At 42.2% G+C, this 9,596-nt stretch overlaps 1 protein-coding gene across 1 annotated transcript in view; it reads right to left on the bottom strand.

The window, feature by feature from the left end:
• CREB3 (cAMP responsive element binding protein 3) overlaps positions 1 to 9,513 on the bottom strand; it is a 49,402-nt gene extending 39,889 nt beyond the window's left edge. Inside the window, exon 1 of the mRNA XM_073227720.1 lies at positions 9,133 to 9,513. The gene's annotated coding sequence lies outside the window, so the exon portion shown is untranslated. The remainder of the gene's footprint in view (positions 1 to 9,132) is intronic.
• Between the last annotated feature and the right edge of the window lie 83 nt (positions 9,514 to 9,596).

A 9,596-nucleotide genomic window follows, 5' to 3' on the forward strand; every position in this document is an offset into this window, starting at 1 on the left:
GCAGACTTGATGAGGTGCAAGACACTGTTAATGGAATAGAAATCAGGAATACAGAGAAGCTAAGGCAGAGAGAGATAAAAGGATCTCTAGGAAGGAAAGAATATTAAGAGAACTGTGTGACCAATAGAAACGGAACAATATTTGCATTATAGGGGTACCAGAAAAAAAGAGAGAGACAGGCATAGAAAGTGTCTTTGAAGAAATAATTGGTGAAAACTTCCCCAAACTGGGGGAGGAAGTACTCTCAGACCATGGAAGCCCACAGATCTCCCAACACAAGGGACCCAAGGAGGACAACACCAAGACAATAATAATTAAAATGGCAAAGATCAAAGGACAGAGTACTAAATGAAGCCACAGAGAGAAAAAAGATCACTTACAAAGAAAAACCCATCAGGCTATTATCAGACCTCTCAACAGAAACCTTACAGGCCAGAAGAATGGCATGATATATTTAATGTAATGAAACAGAAGGGCCTTGAACCAAGAATAGTGTATCCAGCACAATTATCATTTAAATATGAAGGAGGAATTAAACAATTCCCAGAAAAGCAAAAGTTGAGGGAATTTGCCTACCACAAACCACCTCTACAGGATATTTTAAAAGGACTGCTTTAGATGGAAGCACTCCTAAGGCTAAATAGATATCACCAGAGAAAATAAAATCACAGCAAAGAAAGCAGACCAACCAAATACTACCTAAAGGCAAAAAATAAAATCAACTACCAACAAAAGCAGTCAAAGGAAACACAAAAGAGTACAGAATAAAACACCTAACATATAAAGAATGGAAGAGGAAAAATAAGAAGGGAGAGAAATAAAGAATCATCATGCTGTGTTTATAATAGCTTAATAAGAGACGTAAATTAGACAGTCAGATACTAAAGAAGCTACCCTGGAACCTTTGGTAACCATGAATCCAAAGCCTGCAATGGCAATAAGTACATATCTTTCGATAACCACCCTAAATGTAAATGGACTGAATGCACCAATCAAAAGACACAGAGTAATAGAATGGATAAAAAAGCAAGACCCATCTATATGCTGCTTACAAGACACTCACCTCAAACCCAGACATGCACAGATTAAAAGTGAAGGGATGGCCAAAAGACAAACAACGACAAATGTTGGCAAAGATGTGGAGTAAGGGGAACCCTCCTACACTCCCGGTTGCAATGTAAACTAGTTCAACCATTGTGGAAAGCAGTATGGAGGTTCCTCAAAAAACTCAAAATAGAAATACCATTTGACCCAGGAATTCTACTCCTAGGAATTTACCCTATGAAAGCAGGAGCCCACTTTGAAAAAAACATATGCACCCCTATATTTATCGCAGCACTATTTACAATAGCCAAGAAATGGAAGTAACCTCAGTGTCCATCAGTAGATGAATGGATAAAGAAGATGTGGTACATATACACAATGGAATATTAGTCAGCCATAAGAAGAAAACAAGTCCTACCATTTGCAACAACATGGATGGGGCTAGAAGACATTATGCTCAGTGAAATAGGCCAGGCGGAAAAAGACAAGTACCAAATGATTTCACTCATATATGGAGTATAACAACAAGAAAAAACTGAAGGAACAAAACAGCAGCAGAATCACAGATCCCAAGAATGGAATAATAGTTACCAAAGGGAAAGGGACTGGGGAGGATGGGTAGGAAGGGAGGGATAAGGGGGAAAACAGGGCATTACAATTAGCACACATAATGTAGTGGGGAGGGGGACAAGGGAAAGGCAGTATATACAGAGAAGACAAGTAATGATTCTCTGGCATCTTACTATGCTGATGAACAGTGACTGTAATGGGGTATGTGGGGGGGACTTGATAATAGGAGAAGTCAAGTAACCATAATGCTGTTCAAGTAATTGTAATGCATTCATTCTAGGAGACTTCAACACACCTCTCACTACAAAGGACAGATCCACCAGACAGAAAATATGTAAGGACACAGAGGCACTGAACAACACACTAGAACAGATGGACCTAACAGACATCTACAGAACTCTACAACCAAAAGCAGCAGGGTACACATTCTTCTCAAGTGCGCATTGAACATTTTCCAGAATAGACCACATACTAGACCACAAAAATAGCCTCAGTAAATTCAAAAAGACTGAAATTCTACCAACCAACTTCTCAGACCACAAAGGTATAAAACTAGACATAAATTGTACAAAGAAAGCAAAATGGCTCACAAACACATGGAGGCTTAACAACATGCTCCTAAATAATCAATGGAGCAATGACCAAATTAAAACAGATTAAACAATATATGGAGACAAATGACAACAACAGCACAAAGCCCCAACTTCTATGGGACTCAGTGAAGGCAGTTCTAAGAAGAAAGTATACAGCAATCCAGGCCTATTTAAAGAAGGAAGAACAATCCCAAACGAATAGTCTAAAGTCACAATTATTGAAAATGGAAAAAGAAGAACAAATGAGGTCCAAAGTCACCAGAAGGAGGGACATTATAAAGATCAGAGAAGGAATAAATAAAATTGAGAAGAATAAGACAATAGAAATAATCAATGAAACCAAGAGCTGGTTCTTTGAGAAAATAAACAAAATAGATAAAACCCTAGCCAGACTTACTAAGAGAAAAAGAGAGTCTACACACATAAACAGAATCAGAAATGAGAAAGGAAAAATCATGATGGACCCCACAAAAATACAAAGAATTATTAGAGAATACTATGAAAATCTATATGCTAACAAGCTGGAAAACCTAGAAGAAATGGACAACTTCCTAGAAAAATACAACCTACCAAGACTGACCAAGGAAGAAACACAAAATCTAAACAGATCAATTATCAGCAACAAAATTGAATTGGTAATCAAAAAACTACCCAAGAACAAAACCCCCAAGCCAGATGGATACACTACTGAATTTTATCAGACATATAGGGAAGATATAATAACCCATTCTCCTTAAAGTTTTCCAAAAAATAGAAGATGAGGGAATACCTCCAAACTCATAATATGAAGCCAGCATCACTCTAATACCAAAACCAGGCAAAGACCCCACCAAAAAAGAAAATTACAGACCAATATCCCTGATGAACATAGATGTAAAAATACTCAACAAAATATTAGCAAACCAAATTCAAAAATACATCACCAGATCATACACCATGATCAAGTGGGATTCATCTCAGGGATGCAAGGATGGTACAACATTCGAAAGTCCATCAGCATCATCCACCACATCAACAAAAAGGACAAAACCACATGATCATCTCCTTAGATGCTGAAAAAGCATTGACAAAATTCAACATCCAGTCATGATAAAAACTCTCAACAAAATGGGTATAGAGGGCAAGTACCTCAACATAATAAATGCCATATATGACAAACCCATAGCCAACATCATACTTAACAGCAAGAAGCTGAAAGCTTTTCACCTAAGATTGGGAACAAGACAGTGATGCCCACTCTCCCCAATGTTATTCAACATAGTACTGGAGGTCCCAGCCATGGCAATCAGACAAAACAAAGAAATACAAGGCATTTAGATTGTAAAGAAAAAGTCAAATTGTCACTATTTGCAGATGACATGATATTGTACATAAAAACCCCTACAGAATCCACTCCAAAACTACTAGAATATTGGATTTCAGCAAAGTTGCAGGATATAAAATTAATACACATAAATCTGTGGCTTTCCTGTACACTAACAATGAGCTAGCAGAAAGAAAAATCAGGAAAACAATTCCATTCACAATTGCATCAAAAAGAATAAAATACCTAGGAATAAACCTAACCAAGGAAGCGAAAGACCTATACCCTGAAAACTACAAGACACTCTTAAGAGAAATTAAAGAGGACACTAACAAATGGAAACTCATCCCATGCTCTCGGCTAGGAAGAATTAATATTGTCAAAATGGCCATCCTGCCTAAAGCAATCTACAGATTCAATGCAATCCCTATCCAAATACCAACAGCATTCTTCAACGAACAGGAACATAGTTCTAAAATTCATATGGAACCATAAAAGACCCCGAATAACCAAAGCAATCCTGAGAAGGAAGAATAAAGCAGGAGGGATCTCGCTTCCCAACTTCAAGCTCTACTACAAAGTCACAGTAATGAAGACAATTTGGTACTGGCACAAGAACAAACCCACAGACCAGTGGAACAGAATAGAGTCCAGATATTAATCCAAACATATATGGTCAATTAATATATGACAAAGTAGCCATGGATATACAATGGGGAATAACAGCCTCTTCAACAGCTGGTGTTGGCAAAACTGGACAGCTACATGTAAGAGAATGAAACTGGATCATTGTCTAACCCCATACACAAAAGTAAATTCAAAATGGATCAAAGACCTGAATCTAAGTCATGAAACCATAAAGCTCTTAGAGAAAAACACAGGCAAAAATCTCTTGGCTATAAACATGAGCAACTTCTTCATGAACATATCTCTCCGGGCAAGGGAAACAAAAGCAAAAATGAACAAGTGGGCCTATATCAAACTTAAAATCTTCTGTACAGCAAAGGACACCATCAATAGAACAAAAAGGCATCCTACAGTATGGGAGAATATATTCATAAATGACATACCCAATAAAGGGTTGACATCCAAAATGTATAAAGAGCTCATGCACCTCAACAAACAAAAAGCAAATAATCCAATTTAACAAATGGGCACAGGATCTGAACAGACACTTCTCCAAAGAAAAAATTCAGATAGCCAATGGACACATGAAAAGATGCTCCACATTGCTAATCATCAGAGAAATGCAAATTAAAACCACAGTGAGGTATCACCTCACACCAGTAAGGATCACTACCATCCAAAAGACAAACAACAACAAATGTTGGAGAGGTTGTGGAGAAAGGGGAACCCTCCTACACTGCTGGTGGGAATGTAAATTAGTTCAACCATTGTGGAAAGCAGTATGGAGGTTCCTCAAAAAACTCAAAATAGAAGTACCATTTGACCCAGAAATTCCACTCCTAGGAATTTACCCTAAGAATGCAGGAGCCCAGTTTGAAAAAGACATATGTCAGCCATAAGAAGAAAACAAATCCTACCATTTGCAACAACATGGATGGAGCTAGAGTGTATTATGCTCAGTGAAATAAGCCAGGCAGAGAAAGACAAGTATCAAATGATTTCACTCATTTGTGGAGTATAAGAACAAAGAAAAAAACTGAAGGAGCAAAACAGCAGCAGACTCACAGAACCCAAGAATGGACTAACAGTTACCAAAGGGAAGGACTGGGGAGGATCAGTGGGAAGGGAGGGATAAGGAGGTGGAGAAGAAAGGGGCATTATGATTAGCATGTATAATGGAGGTGGGGCTCAGGGAGAGCTGTACAACACAGAGAAGACAAGTAGTGATCCTACCGCATCTTACTACGCTGACGGACAATGACTCTGATGGGGCATGTGTGGGGGACTTGGTGATTGGGGGAGTCTAGTAAACATAATGTTCCTCATGTAATTGTAGATTAATGATACCAAAATAAAATTTAAAAAAAACTGAAGGAATAAAACAGCAGCAGACTCACAGAACCCAAGAATGGACTAACAGTTACTAAAGGGAAAGGGACTGGGGAGGATGGGTGGGAAGGGAGGGATAAGGGGGGAAAAAAAGGGGGTGTTACTATTAGCAGACATAATGTAGCAGGGGTACGGGGAGGGCTGTACAACACAGAGAAGACAAGTAGTGATTCTATTGCATCTTAGTATGCTGATGGACAGTGACTGTAATGGCGTATGTGGGGGGGACATGATGGGGGAAGTCTAGTTAACATAAAGTTCCTCATGTAATTGTAGATTAGTGATACCAAAATTTAAAAAAAAAAGCCGAGTCCACAATCTCCTAGAAGAAAACACAGGCACTGAACTCTTGAACATTAGCGTTAGTAATCTGTTTCTGGATGTCTCCAGAGGCAAGGGAATCAAAAGTAAAAACAAGTGTGACTATATCAAACTGAAACGCTTCTGCACAGCAAAGGAAATCATCAACAAACTGAAAGACAACCTACTAAATGGGAGACTATATTTATAAATGATATATTTGATAAGGGGTTAATACCCAAATATGTAAAGAACTCATATAACTCAACACCAAAAAAAAACTACAAATAATCTAATTAAAATATGGGCAAAGGACCTGAATAGAGATTTTTCCAAAGACATACAGATGGCCAAAAGACACATGAAAAGATGTTCAGCATCACTAATCATCAGGGAAATGCAAATCATTGTTGGGGAGGATGTGGAGAAGAGGAAGCCTCATACACATCTGGTGGGACTGTTAATTGGTGCAGTCACTATACAGGAAAGCAGATGGAGGTTTCTTAAAAATTAGAAATAGAAATACCATACAACCCAGCAATTCTAGGAATTTATATATACCACCACCCCAAAAAATCACTAATCTGAAAAGATACTCATTCTCCTGTGTTTATTGCTGCATTATGTACAATAGCCAAAGTATGGAAGCAACCTAAATGTCCATCAATAGATGAATGGGTAAAAAGATGTACATGGATACAATGGAGTATTTACTCAGCCATAAAAAAGAATGAAATCTTGCCATTTGTTACAACATGGATGGACTTAGAAGGTATCATGCTAAGTGAAATAAGTCAGACAGAGAAAGAGGAGTACCACATGACTTCTGTGTGGAATCTAAAAACCAAAACAAATGAACAAACAAAACAGAAGTAGACTTATAGATACAAAGAACAGCCTGGTGGCTGCCACAGGAGAGGAAGGTGGGGATAGGTGAAACATGAAGGGAGAAAAATTAATGAGAATGTTTGATACCTTGATCTTTGTGATTGTCAAAATTCACCAAGCTGTACACTAAGACTTGTGCATTTTAGCATATGAACCTCAATATAAAAAATAAAATCAAGAAATGAAACTACCATTTGTTAAGTGTTGGTGTAGTATCAAAGAATATGCACAATTACTTGAAAATACTATAAATACACTACTCTCTTCAAATTATGTGTCTGTTAGACTTTGTTCATATATACTATTTCAAACAAACCAATATATAGCAACAGATAGAAAGCACAAGCAGATTTTGAGAATTCAGCTGTCCTCTGTTAAACCAAATATTAGAGATTTGCAAAAATGTAAAATAACTGCCATCCTCTCACTAATTTGGGGAGGTGAATATAGTTGTCATTAAAAACATTAATGTTAACATGGTCAATGTGTCCATGACCTATAAAAATAGTTTCATTTTTGTTATTTTTAATGAATCAATATTCAAAATTATTATCAGTTTCCATTTTAACATGGTATTAATAGATATAACCCACTTCAACAAAAGCTTTTTGGATCTTCAAATCCTGCTCTTAATTTTTAAGAGTGCATAAAAAATTCACCTGGCAAACGTTTTATCAAGAACCAACTTTATGCCTAATGCTACACTAGGCATTGGGGATTCAAAATCCCTCTTCTGGGGACTCACAGACCAGTGGAGGAGACAAACAGGTATAAGAACAGTTGTAACAGGGACTATGATGAGAATGACAGGCGCCTGTACCAAGCGCATGCACCTCTTGGGTGGAGCGAGTGGAAGGGGAAGTGGCCAGGGAAAGTTTTCCCAGAAGAGCTGACGTTTGATCTGAGTCTTTTAAGCCACCAGCAATCAATCAGCTAAGGGAACAACATTTTAGGGATAGGGTACAGAGTAATAAAAGGTGGACGCTTTAAGAAAAGCTCGGCTATTTCCAGCTCCTGCAGTAGTTCAGTGTGAATGCAGCTTGAAGTACAAGTCTGGATACTGGGGGTGGGGGTTGAGAATGAAACATGAGGCAGAGAGATGACAGGAGCCAAAACAAAGGGCCTTATATACCACACGAAGAAATGTGGCTTTTTATCCTCAAAAGAGGTGGGGAATAAGGAGGGGTTTTTGGAGCATTTAGGAACTCACATCAACTTTTTTTTTAAAGATCTTTGTTAACAATGTCAAGGAATGGCTGAATGAATGAATGAGTTAGAAAAGCAAGAGTTAGACCCCAACAGACCCAGGCAGAAGGAAATACAAGGAGCTGTCCAAGAACCCCAGAGACGTCAAGGGGAAACCTCGTTCGTAGGAAACAGAATTTACGGGATTAAGTGGATATGGGAAGTGAGGAGCAGGAGAGCTCCGATAACCCCCAAAGGTCTTAGCACTGGCTACAGAGTGTTCGGAGTGTCTTAACATGAGTTTGGGGAAAACAGGGCGATGGGGTGGTGTGAACACTGCGAGGTCAAGTTTGTTCCCAGTGTAGCAAGCAGGCAGCTAAACAAATCTAAATACATTTCCGCGCCCCGCCTCCTTCAGCGCCGGGTCCAGCAGTTCCCACGGTTCCTCTCCCACCATCAAAATCCAGCCTCCCACCCGTCTGCCGCTGGGGAGCGAGGCGAACCGCTTCCTCCAGGTTTCCTCCGCCCGCTCTCCCCTTCTCCCTCCTCCCAGCACGCTCTCCACTTCCTCTCCCCACAGCCCCCTCCAAGGAAAATTTTAAACAAACGGCCTCGCGCCCGGCGCCTGACACCCCACGACCCTAGGGCCCGGCCCCGGGAGGTCCTTCTCGAGGCCTCAGTTGGAGGAGGTATCGCACGCCCGCTCCCGACGCCCTGCAGCTCAGTAACTCATCCCCTCGCCCCTGCCTCCTCCGCCCCGACCGGCCCCGCCTCCCCACGGGAAAACATCCCAAAAAAGGGCAGAAAAGAAATTTCGGCGTAAAGCTGGCCCCCAAGGGAAGAGAGGCGACTCCGCGGGGGGAAGGGTTGGAGAAGGGAGGGCGCGAGGGGCAACCAGGGAGAGGGGAGGGCGTGGGCGGGGAGGGGTGAGTGGAGGGGCGGCGGGCCAGTACGGCCTGGAGCGGGGCGAGGGGCGGACTGAAAAGAGCCGCTTCCCGGGTTGGGGTGGAGGAGGGAGCGGGGAGCGCGCGAAGGCCAGCGGGGCTGTAGCGCGTGGAAAATATGCGGGACACGTGGGGGGCGGGGCAGGCGGGACGCCGAGCTGAGTACCAGCCGCCCGGCGAGCGCAGAGGAGGGGCAGGGGCTTGAAGGGGAACCAGGGTAAGAGAGGTCAGGCCCGCCCTCGGGGGCCGCGCTCCGCACTGCGACGGGGGCTCTGGGCTGCACTCCTACCTCAGTTTCCTCAAGTCCTCGGTGAGACTCTCCGCTATCACCACCACCTCGGTGACGCAAACCCAGAGTCTGGGACTCAGGGTAAACTGAGGCACTCAAGCTGTGGAAGAGCCCCGCCTCTCAAGAGACATTTAATCCAGGAGGATTTACAGGAACCTTCTAAATTAAGGGCAGCGGCTGCTACAGCTGAGGGGGGCACGCCGGCCCCTGCGCCAGCGCAGCTGCCGTGAGCTCACGCCCCAAAATAGCCCCAGGGGCCCCAGCTGCAGCTGCCAGTAGACCGGGCTGTCACTCAGAGAAAGCGCCGAGCCCCCAGCCCGAATGCTCCCCACACCTCAACAGGGCTAGTGTATTCCCAGCACCTTCCGAGCTATTTTCCCTTCGACGGCGGGGAGGCGGGTGGAGAGAGGAAAGGGGCGGGGTGGGGCCCCGAGGGGGCGGTCCCGAGGGGGTGGGCGCAGGGG

This window comes from Manis javanica, chromosome 2 (assembly GCF_040802235.1).
Source record: "Manis javanica isolate MJ-LG chromosome 2, MJ_LKY, whole genome shotgun sequence".
In the NCBI taxonomy this organism is placed as follows: Eukaryota; Metazoa; Chordata; class Mammalia; order Pholidota; family Manidae; genus Manis; species Manis javanica.